We start from the raw sequence: 12,182 nt of genomic DNA, 5'->3' as shown, positions 1-12,182 counted from the left end.
CCCGGCGGGGGCTCCACCGGCGGCCGAGCGGCGCCGGGGGCCCCCGGGGCGGCAGCGTCCGAGCTGGGCTGTGCCCCAGTTTGTGTCCAATCAGAGAGTACAGCGCCTGCACCGGGCGGGCGGCAATGCGTAAACAAGCCCCGGGAACTCCTCCGCCCCCCGCGCTCCCCTCCGCGCCTCTCCCCGCGCCGCCCCGCAGCCGCCCCCGCCCGCCGACAAGTCCGGCGAGGCGCGTTCCCGCCGCTCCGCCGCCCTCCCCTCCCCCGCCCGCCCGCCCAGCCGGCGCCGCCCGCGCTGCCACACGCACCCACTCCCGCACACGCCCGCGGGTGCCCGTGGCCTCTGCAGGGGAAGGTAAGGGGGCCGCCGGGCAGGCGGCGGCGAGGTGCGGATGTGTGAGGGGGGGATCATGTGTCATAACAAGTTGTTGAACGTGACATTGCTCTTGAACTGCCGCGGCGGCGGACGCCGGGCCGCCGCCGAGTAACTTTCTCCTCCAATTCGGCGCTGAGGAGGGAGCCGGCGGCGGCCGGGCAGGGCGGCGGGGCTGGATCCGGCGGGGCTGGGAGCGCGGAACGCGCTCGGGAGAGGCTGATGCCGTTCGCGATGCTTGCGGCTTCCTGGGGGGACGGCGCGCAGCGCGGCGGGGGACGAGCGAGGGCTCCGCGTCTGGCGGCTGCTACGGGAGCCGCTGCCGCCCCGGCGAGGATTTTTCTAGCAAGGCGCCAGGGCGGGCAGTGAGCGAGGAGCGGGTGCCGGTCCGGAGCATCTCCTCCCGCGGGTAGTTATCCCCGCTGATGCTCCGTGGCGGTTTGGCTCGCTTCCGGCGTGATTAGCTCGCCTCATTATGTAAGATGTCACCGGAGAAGGAGAGGCACAAGCTCTCGGTGTGGCGGAGGGGGGAACGCACCGGTCCGCCGCGCCTTGCCCGCTCCAGGTACCGGAGCAGAGGGACCAGCCCCGGCCCGGAGCGGCCGGGAGGGGACGGGAGCTCCCCTCCCCTCGCAGTCCGCCGCTGGAATACGGCTGCTGGCTTTACACGTGGGTTGGGTGTGTTCCCCAAACCTTGCCTTTGAGCAGAAACGTAACCTGTCCTGGTTCCTCTCCTATGTTTGATTGCTTCTATTCTCTCTCAAAGAGAAAAAAAAAAATAAACGTTTGAGCATAAAAAAGTTTAAGAACTCGATTTTTGCTTCTTTTATGTGCATATTTAGTACGTTAATATGATCTGGAGACGATTGAATGAATCATCAGTTCCCTGGAATAAAAGCAAGTGAATCATCTCACATACACACGCATACAACTGTGAGGGAGCATAGTGGTATCGTAGATAGTGAAAGGTTGGTGTCATTTTCTGACACACAATGGGATGTCAGAAGTATAGACAATGCTCAGAAACCCAGCAGGTTTCCTGCTGCTGGTTTGTGAACTGTGAAAGTTTTGCAACATTCAATTGCAGTTTTTCTGGCTCAGTGGTTAAATGGTAACCTCGTTCAGTTATCAACTTGTTACCCATTATTTTAGCCAAATAATCTAAAGGGGAGTGTAAATGGTAAGAATTAAGTAACTATGTTATTCAAAGTGAATTAATTTAAAATAAAATTTAAACAAAAATACCCCCCAAAATAGTATCACACTATGTCCACACCCTGAAGCCAGAGACAGATCCCAGATGCTTTTAATCTGGGTTTTGTTTTGCTTGGTTTTGTTAAGCAAAAATAGTCTCTGTTGAAGTAAAAAATATATAAATATGTATTTTTGAAAGGTAAGCCAGTTGATTTAATAAACACATTGGAGTTGTACCTAGATAGACTTCTGTTCCTGGTTCTCTTGCCTGTTGCTGTTTTAAATGGGATTGAGTCTGGATCCTATATATAGTTTTCTTTCAACTCCAACTTGCTTCCAAAGCAGATTTTTCATCCTCCACATTTATGGGACATGTTCTCCTCTTCCTGTACAGAGGCAGAACTATGAATTTTACAAGATTAATTTTTCTCTTTTTTTCTTGGTATACTTGCCACCATCAAGAAACAAAGTCACTGTTTCTAGTGGGGAGGTAGTGCTTTACACATACAACCACCTGGTTTTACAGTATAAAGTATGTGAAGGTCTTTGTATGTCTTGAGAGTAAACTATTCTGTTTCCTGTGGCATGAGGCAACCCTTATCTCACTACCTGTGTTTTGTACCTCTAGTCATTCTCCAAATGGGAATGGAAAGGATTGCTTTGAGTGTTTGTCACTGTTGGGGCAAAAGGATATGTTACCGTTTTTGATTGACTAGAACTATGCACTGGCACCTCATAGTATTAATTAGAGGATTGGAGCAGCTAAGTGTGGGAAAACTTCAGGGTATTACTTCAGGGTTCATTGCATGGCTTTTAACATCTCCCTGTCAGAAGATTCTGAAGTTAGCCAAGTTAAGACTGCACATGACAGTGAAAACACTGTAATAGAGAATCTGTTAGGTATGCTGGGTGGTCAAGTTAACAAACAGAAAAAAAAAACTGGTTTATTTGCACATTTCCTTCAACAATCAAATAGCATTCATCCTTTTTATTGAATTTCCTTACAGAGAAGATAAAAACACTGTGCGTGTGGCATTCTATGTGCTCAGACCTCAGCTGAAAGCAGTAAAGGAAATAATACTGAAAGTGGACTCACAACTCTGCTCTAGCTGGTTTTCCCTGCTCTATGAACACTCTAGGATTCAGAGTGGAAATGAAAAATTCTAGGTTTCACTTCGACGCCTGCAGAATATGCAAAATAAAGTGAGATAAAACGTATTGGTTTAAAGTTGCTCCTGTGCAGCTTCACTTTTAGGACTGATAAGCAAATTACTGCAGGATGCACAGAAGAACTTTGAGAAAAGTGGAGGACAGTGCAGCTAAAAGTGAAGTGTCTGAACTTTGTATCTTGATTTTTGCTATGTTGGGGATACATAGGATTTGTTCTTAGCATGACCAATTGATATATGTATATATCAAATTTTACAGTGCCTTTTATAAAAAAAAAAGGGTACTAAGTTATTATCTTTCTGTGCTTTGAAAGACTGGTGCCAACAGCATCTTCATGTGTTCTTCCAGCTATCAATTAGAACATCCCAGTGTGGAAAAAAACCCTGACCCAAATGATTAGTTCCTTTTTGCAATTTTGGCTTTAAAGACCCTTTTTAGGCAAGTGCAATAGTCCTGAGCAAAGTTTTGAACTTTTCCTATAGAAAGACATACTGCTGGTGTTGAAAAGGGGAATCATTTCTTTGACTATTGAAAACTTTGCACCAGGTACACCTTAGCTTGGGCTTGTTTGTTCCCCAAATCCTCAGTTAAAAAACATTTTTTTGTAGTTGTCTGGGAAGAAGTTTTATTTCTAGTACTAGCCTCAATATTTAAAGTATCGAGAAACAAAGTTGATTCTATATCACTTACTGTTGTAGCTATCTGATTTGAATGATGGCAGGGAGTGCCTTAGACGTTTCTTACAGTGAAGCTTATTTTCCTGATTACTGTGGTTTTATCTTTAAGTTTTTCCAGTAGATGTAGTGCCATGAAAAGTAACAGCTTGACAGGCTTTGAGATGGAAGCCCATAATGAGCAGAGCAGGTGTAGCACTGGCAGCCAGTTCCATCAGGCTGTGACAAGACCGTGTCTATCTCACGGAATGTGTGTCCATGGGAAATAGCAGTGTTGTTGTCTCTATCTTGATTATTGCTTATAAAATAAAAGTTGCTCACTGTCAAGTGTGGGCCACTTTTGGAATGAAAGATATGTAGAGTTAAGGGAGCACTATGGTCTCTACAGCTGTCACTATTAGTTCTTATATGTGAAACAAATAACTTTGACTAAAACTATTTATCCAATTATTAGTAATGGAATTCATGCATATCTCAGTAGCTTTCCTAACAGCCAACCAAACTGTTCATTTACTGCTGTGCATTGGTCATTTCTTTCCTGTAATGGAATAATTTTGTTTGCCATGGGTTTATGTATGTTCTGAGATTTGATTGGAATTAAGAAGGTAGCCTGCTAATTTGCCATAATAATCTTATTTTCATAAAAGATCTGGCCAGGAAAAGACAAGAAAAATTTTCAGAAGAGTTTAAAGATGAGTATAACAGTTATTGGGAGGATCTTCACTTCCTTGAGACACTGACTGGTGCATCATAGAGAGCTTCAAGTTGCCACAGTCTGTAATGGTTCAAGAACTGCCTTCCCACATCGAGTCTTCACTGGCAGTTGAGTTTTTACTCATTGTTTTAAAGGGGGCACACATGGAGATGGAGCAATGAGTGCTGAAGAACAGGTATCCACACTGCAAACAGGGCATGCCTTTGGTGGCCCCTTTGCTCAGCTTCAGTATAGGTTCTTCCCCAAGGAGGAAAACCGCTTTGTACTCCACGGTATTTCTTATCATAAAGAACCCTTCCCACACAAAACATCACAAGTGGAGATGTAGCAAGAAATAGTGATGAGACCTAAATGGTAAACAGTGGTATTTTCCTGATTCATGGCTATGATTCTCATTACATGCACAATATTGATAGCAGTGTTACAGAATTATTTTCTGACAGCTCAGTCTGTAAGTACAATCTGATACCAGCAGGGAGAGTCCTAGTTCATAATTGCTGTAAAATTGCTCACATCCAGTTTGTTATTCCCATCTTTCAAACTCCACCCTACACACTTGGTTTGCTCACCTGTTTTTGCAGCTTAGTTTTTGTAATACAAGCTCTTGGGGAACCCCTTGTCATTCGTTCTGGCTTTTGGCATTGTGTTACATCTGTTAAAATCTCTGTGTATAAACAAAGCACATTAAAGTAAGGGAATCCAAAATTTAAATATTCTGAAGATAGATTTCAGGGCTGGTTACTATTAATTAGATCAGACAGAGAGAGAAACTCTCTCTACCACAAAAAAAGTAGTTGATCTTGAGATGAAAGTCTTCAGTGATTCTTAGAGAAGTGTCACCACTGATTAAGGCAAATGTAATAATATTTATTTCCTTCCTCAAGAAGAAGAATGGAATATGTAAGAAACCAAACTCTTGATTAATTTTGTAATGAAAACACAGTTCCTTTTTCAGATGAAAGATCATCTCTTAAATAGCCAATATGTGTATTGAATGGAGTTAAAGATGTTTCTTTCTTTCATGGTTTTATAAAATTGTTGTTTACTTTTTTGAAGAATCATCAGTACTAGCTGCAGAGACAAAAGATCCTTTATATGATATAAATGATATTTTGAGTAAGTATTCTTGGTTGATTCTGGCTGTAGAATTTCCCTGCATACAAAGTGATTTTGAAGAGCTGCTTAATCAAACCAATATTTTTCAGCTTTCCATCGTAACTCTTTTGATATATCATAGATAAAGTAAATTTTTGTGCTTTCATCCCAAATACATATTTACCAAAAGTACAAGTGGTGGTTTTTTTGTGTGGATAGCAACCACAGAATGCAAATAGATTTACTTGAAATAATGTACTCAGTGACAGTTGGTGCCTCACACAGGCTAGTGTTTAAAATCTACTATTGATGTGTAACTCTTGTGTATTCATTGCTGAATATTTAAAATGTAAATTTATATGGTGTTAGCCTCCAATTCAAAATTACCATTAATTGCAGAGAAGCTCTTTCAGTTTATTTATTGTGAAGCTGGATGAAACCAGTGACAGACTTGTAACAGAAGAGCTTTACTTTACCATGTCTTCCCAAGGTGTAATAGCTCTTACTACATCAACTAGTACAAAAAGGAAAACCACACGAACTATTGGGCCTACGAGCCCTTCTTCAGGTTTTGAACAATAGCAGCAAACAATGAACTAGGGATGCAGTTTCAGAAGACATCTACAGCCACTGCTTAGAACAAGGGAAGTGCTGCTGCTATGGCTTATGCTCTCTGAGCCCTGGCGTTAAACCCCCAAATAAATTAGGTTTAACTAAACCACCAGGAAACTAGTAAAACGTTTTCTGCTGCTCCAGAGCATTAAATGGACTTAGAGATGGATCAACAAGCTCCAGAGTGGTGCTTCCCTTCTTTTTGGTACAACTAGTCTGTCAGATCAGCTCCACTGTTCATCTAACCATAGGTTTAGGCCAAATTTGGAAGTGTTGCTGTAAACTTATTTCGATTATGGCGATTAAATAGCTAATTTGATGAAAATTGTGGTTATCACCTGTAAAACAAAGGGGATATTAGTATGAGAAGAGATTGTGAGGTAGTGCTCTGTCATGGGCAGAAGGAAAACAGATCATTCCCACCTGAACCTCCAGAAGGTTTTAGCTGGAGTGTCACCTTGCGGTAGAGACAGTATCTCCAGTTAAGTCTATTATTTTTGGTATCCAGAAGATCTGTGAACCATCATTTCCACATTTGACTTGGTGATCAGGGCTAAGAAGTGGGGGATTCATTGTGGCACTGGAAGTCTTGCTAATATGTGTGTAACATTGACAGAATAGCATAAATAGAACAGCATACATGAAGAAAACAGTTCTTAAATATTTATTGAAGGTGATCTTTTTTCTTCCTTTCTTGGATGCTTGCTAGGCTGCTGCACTAGCAGTGTGTTTGGGTCACATGGGCTAGAGTTGCTGGAGCAAGTTTGGTGTTCTGTGGTTCTGGACTACGGAGTACAAACTCTGCATCTGACTTCTTTCTTGGCAGTAGAGAACCCTCCCCACTCCTCCCATCTAGCTGTCTTACACCTAGATTTCTCAAGCATCTCTGGTATTTAAAGAACATTTGCAAACATCTGTCAAACATTGGACTTGGGGATTTTCAGTTTCCATCTTTTGGAGTGTGGTGGGTAATATGTGATAACACTGACAGGTAATGTGGTGACTGAGATTTCCTACAAGTGATGATACTACTTACCATGTAATTTTTACTGTATGTTTTCAAGGGAAGTGTCTTGAGTCTCATGAATCAAAGGAGGAATCCATAAAAATAGAAATAATTTAGAACATTAACTTCAGCTGATGAAAACTGCTGTAACTTAAGCTTCAGTTTATCTGCTTGACTTTATACCAGTATTGAATATGCCTGTAGACAGAGTGACTGCAAATACTCCTTGTACTGACTTTAGTTAAGTTACCGTAGATCTTGCCTTGAATTGCTTATAAAATTGTCAGTGATTAAATAATTCTGAGAACAAGATTAGGGAGAAGTTGTCATGTTTTTGGTAACCTTTTCATTAAGGTAGGACCTCAAATTTGATTTAATTATTGCCCTTGTATTATGAATGTATTTTTTCCTGTTCTTATGAAAATATAAGTGTTTGATCTAAGTATAAGCCTTTGGAAAAAAATAATCTAAGTTTATATATGTTCTTAGGTTGGTGAGAGTTTGCCAGTGACATTTTCCAAAGACAGTATCTGCAGCCAAGTCTTTGAGTAGAACTTTCCCTTTCATTGTTCCTTCTTGAACAGAAGACAAAACAAGCAAAGAACCTCTCTTCAGTGCTTTCTGGCTTGGTACTGATTCTGTTTATTCATACAGGTAAAATCTATTTGACAGGTGCAGAAGTCAAACTGTTGACAACTTAGACTGCATGGAGCCATAGTAACTCAGCAGTAGAAATCCTGTATTTTGGGAATGGTTAGGTTTAAAAATTAAACTGTTCTTATATAGCCAAAGGGCCAAAATATTAGGGCATTTCTTGTTTTAGGTTGTTGGTGTGACCATAATTTATCCATTGTAGTGCTCCTCACTTCTGTTTTTAAAAGACTTTCTCCCCAGCACCCCCTTATCACCTGCAGGAGAGTGTAGAATGGGCGCAGAGGAATGCTTCAGGGAGACAAAAGTCTCAGCTCAGGGAAGTTGAATGCTGCCTTGGAGGACTAGTATCTGCCTTTCTTGGATACTAAATTACTATTTTTTGCTGGGTAGGTAATGTAGGTCAGGGGTTCACAGATTACCTTTCATTTTCTAACAGTTGTGGGACACATGTAGCCAAGTTTGCCCTTGTTCTGACATCACCAGTACAACTGAAATCGTGTGATACGGAGGTGTTTACTGAGTCCTGAGTGTCCTGAAAAACTGAACCTTAGAGCATCAGGTGTATGGAACTAAAAAATACTTGAAACAGTTTGGAACTAGACTTCTGTGTCTCCCTTTCTCTATCTGAAAATTACAGCTACCCATGTTTTCTTGTTGAATATGTTGTGGAGAAGATTCTTTTATTACTATTTGGGGAGCACTGAAATGCTGCAGGAATGAGTGGGTATGAGTGTGTGTGATATCAAACACCTGGGAGTAAAATACTAAAACAAATCATAACTGTCTTTTATACTAATTTGTTTGGTAGTAAATATACATTCATAGTATTAAAACCAGTACTGCAGTTCACATATGCAAAGGCACAGAATTTTTTCTGCAATTCTTTTGAAGTCTGTAATTTTTACTGAAGTTATAATAACCTTGCCAGGCCCCATTTAGGTATGGGATTCTGTTGAGTTTGGCTTCATGGAGATGTATAAGAGATTGGTTCTGTCTAAAGGTTGAATATTTAAACAAAGGAATATAATGGACAAATTGAGTTCAGGGAGAGGCATTAGTCATACAGGTATATTTTTCCATAACGTGCTTGGGTGTGCTGCTTGGAAGTACAAAGGTGCTATTTTATTTCTTAAAGGCATTATGTGTTGAGGTGCATCTATGTCATTTTTAAGCAGATGTAAGCTCCTGCTGCCTGAGCTTGAAGAAACTAATAAGATAACTGCTAATGTTTAGTGTAATATAAAGACAGAGTTTATTAGCTGTGGCTCAGTGCCATGGTAACACCATTAGGGTGTTACCCTGAACAGAACCCTGGCAAGAATATGGTTTCTAGTCAGATTCCAACATAGACACATCTTGCTCCAATAGTAGTAGACACGTTTTGCAACTTTTCTTGTCATTAAAACAAACAAGATTCATTAAAAATAGTTTATTAAAACAAAGAAAGCGTTCTTTAGGAAGCTGTGATAGTGATCCTATGGGTGAGTTCTGATTATGGAATTTGCATGAAGAAAGGCAGAGTTTAGGGAACTAGTGTGAATGTAGAACAATAGAAAGAAGCCCACAATACTTTAATCTGGACAATGCAGAGCCTTCTCTTACACATCAGTGAGTGGGATGTTGTTGATCCTGCTTCTTGGAGTAGGTGAAATTTATATTGTTCACAGCAGTAAACCTTCACATTTCTTGAAAGTGGTGACTGACATTTAAATGTTGATTCCTGTACTTTCTTACTGGTAAGAAAAGCAGAACCATTGCTGAGCATCCTGTATTGAGTGAAGCCTCAGAAGTTTGTTTTGCAGGAGCTCTTTGTAGGTTAGGGTAGATCAGACAGCTCAGTGTGGTGTTGCTGTAAGAGTGGTAGAATGTTGGCATTAATGATCGTGACCATTCCTTCAGATACTGGACAGCAGTGTTACATGAAGTGTTACATTGCATCTCACAGGCTAATTGAACAGCTAAACTATAGTCACTTCTTTCTGACCACTTTTTTCTAAGTATTTTGTGGGCTGCAGAGATTTTAAATAGTGACAAAAAAACCCGATGCTCCATTATTGCTCATTTTATCTTGTTACCATGAGCATCATTCCCTTGGAAGTCACCAGCTCTGTAGGCCTCAGTCTCTGGACCTATACCAAATACAAGGAAAGCAGTGATTCCATTTAAGTTAAACAGGGCATGGAAATCCAACTGCTGACTGTGCAGTTCCTGCTCTTGTCTCACTATGTACCAAAATTAATCAGTGTAATATGACCAGGAGCTCCAGAACTTCTTTGAGTGTTCCTAATGTAGGAAAAACTTCTCAAAAAACTCTTTTGCAGCTTGTGCTTTTATTTGTTTGGAACGTGCACAGATGCAGGAGGAGATATTTAGGCTGTATTCCTTCTCTAGAGGAAAGGCAGTAGATCAGATCTTCATAGGATACCAGTTTGAAGTACCTTCATAGTTAGGGTGTCCCTGCAGGAGTGAACTGCATTGCAATTACCTGCACCAGACATTACTGGACTTAAATGACTAAGAGTCTTCTTCAAAGTTGTATTCCTGTAAGCAAGTAGGTGCTAAATATTTTCATTTGGGTGGGGGCTGGAGTTGCTGTCTATGTCAGCACATGCTCAGAGTCATTTGTGTTTTAGGTCTCATGCTTGTGCTTTTCTCTGCAACACTTCTGAGTTAGCAAGGCTTCATATTCAGGGGTCTATTTTTTTCATTGTCTCTTTTTCTTTTCTTTGCATGTTCCTGCTTATCTCACAAACACAAGGAACTGATCAAAACTCCAAGTAGAAGATAAATTTTGGAATAAGAAGAAACCTGTGTATGCTGAAAAGAGATCGCAGAAGGATTGTTAAGAAGAATCTAGACTACAAGTTCTGGTATGAAATTCTAAATATTTTCCTTGGAATTCAGGTCACTGTCTGCTCTGGAAGACAGATCTCGCTTAGCATAGATTATAGCATGTAAAATAGTTCCATTGAGTCTGTGCAGGCCAGGCAAAGATTACTTTTTACTAGAAAAACTATGTTTAAATGCATTCAGACTGGCATAGCTCCTACTCTGTTGTATATGGTATCCACTAAGATACATTTTATCCTTTTATAAGTGTCTTATATGTAAGAAATTTTTTTTTTTTGTATGGAAACTAGCCACAAAGTCAGGTCAACTTTCTACTGCTAGATTTTTTGCCACTGTTAAAAATGTTTTGAGTATCATTTTTTTTCTTCCTTAAGATGAAGGAAGGAAAACCATTTGTAAATACTACTTAAGATGCATTCTTCAATCTCCACAATATAAAATAAAAAGACAATTCATTTTTTTAACACTGAAAAGGTTGAAATATTGCACACATTTAAATAATGCTGTATCATTATTCACCTAGAAGATACCTTGGTCTATTTCTGACTCTATTTCCACTGAAGGCTCCAGCAAGCATTCCTGCTAATTGTGGGCCCACAATTTGAATCCTTTATACTTACTGCAGAAGTTCTAAATTTAAATGTGTGAATTTGCACAAAGGAAGAAAAAGGGTCTTTCATTTAAAATCAGATGGTTAAAACACAGTACATTTTATTTAAATTTTTAAAACCTTAATTGCTCTTTTTTCACTTCTGTAGCACTAAAATTACGCATTTTTTTTACTCTTAATTATTTCCAGAATTTTGCTATGTAAAAACTCATCAGGCCAAAACCAGGTACAACTATGCATTACAAGTTGACTGACTGGAATCAGTCACCTAATCCTAGAGAAATGGCTTGATTATTTTTAATCTTATGTAGATGAACTTTCTGGTACATTTTCAAAACCCTTCTCTTTTTAATTGCAAGACAGAAGACTGGAAGGGCTCTAAGTATGTTTTCCAGGCCCATATCCTTGGTGCTCTTACATAAAAATACCTGTTCAGTGTCCACTGAACTGAAATTCAAGCCATGATCTCACTGTTTCTAAGTGCCAACATCAGCTGGTGTAAAGGGCTGCTACCAGAAGTTTGTTAGTTTTGTGTTCAGGGTAGCCAGAAGAAAGAACAGGGAGCAGGGAGAGGAGAAACTCATGACAAAAGTAGTTTAGCAAGATGACAAACCCTTGAATAAGGACCAGTGCTTCAGTAAAAATGAAATGGAGACATAATCTGGCCCTTTTCTTACAGTAATATAATCATGATTTCCCTACAACAAACATTTGATTCAAATGTTAGGCTAGAGTCAGCTTAATTATGAATCAAAAGAACATCATAAAGGAAATGGAAGGAAAAACAATGTATATGGGGGAGGCTAAGCATTCATGTCCTACCAACACCTTCCACACTTAAAACTGCGGAAATAAGTCTGCAGAGTTCAGTTGTTCATGAGGGAAACAGCAGAAAATAACACATGGGAGTAATTCTAAAATTGATATATTCCATATAAATGTAATTAAGCTCCCTGACATTAGATGAGTTCAAATAGAAGTCTTACACACTTCCACGTGCATATTCCAGATCTAAGATCTAAGATAATGAAATAGAAGAATAGGATAGATAGCAAAAGAGAAATCACCACGTAGAAACTATCTGTAGGTTCTATTTACAGAGTGCCTCATTCTTCCCTCACAAAGCACAGACTTCTAAAGGAGTTTTGAAGGGTCATGGTATAATCAGCTGCCAGTGTCAAGGGGAGACAAAAGAATGAAGGTAGTCTTAGATGAATGGGCAAGGGGAAT

At 40.4% G+C, this 12,182-nt stretch overlaps 1 protein-coding gene across 3 annotated transcripts in view; it reads left to right on the top strand.

The window, feature by feature from the left end:
* The first annotated feature begins 249 nt into the window (after window positions 1-249).
* The window catches only part of PCGF5 (polycomb group ring finger 5), a 65,919-nt gene continuing 53,986 nt past the window's right edge, over window positions 250-12,182 (top strand). Inside the window, exons 1-3 of one of the 3 annotated variants that reach the window (XM_048310630.1) lie at window positions 275-354; window positions 7,328-7,492; window positions 10,251-10,362. The gene's annotated coding sequence lies outside the window, so the exon portion shown is untranslated. Of the gene's footprint in view, window positions 355-7,327; window positions 7,493-10,250; window positions 10,363-12,182 lie in introns of all 3 variants that reach the window. The other 2 variants (XM_048310629.1, XM_048310632.1) reach the window with 2 other exon arrangements.

Source organism: Corvus hawaiiensis, chromosome 8, assembly GCF_020740725.1.
Source record: "Corvus hawaiiensis isolate bCorHaw1 chromosome 8, bCorHaw1.pri.cur, whole genome shotgun sequence".
NCBI lineage: Eukaryota > Metazoa > Chordata > Aves > Passeriformes > Corvidae > Corvus > Corvus hawaiiensis.
This window is presented reverse-complemented; position numbering and strand designations above follow the sequence as displayed.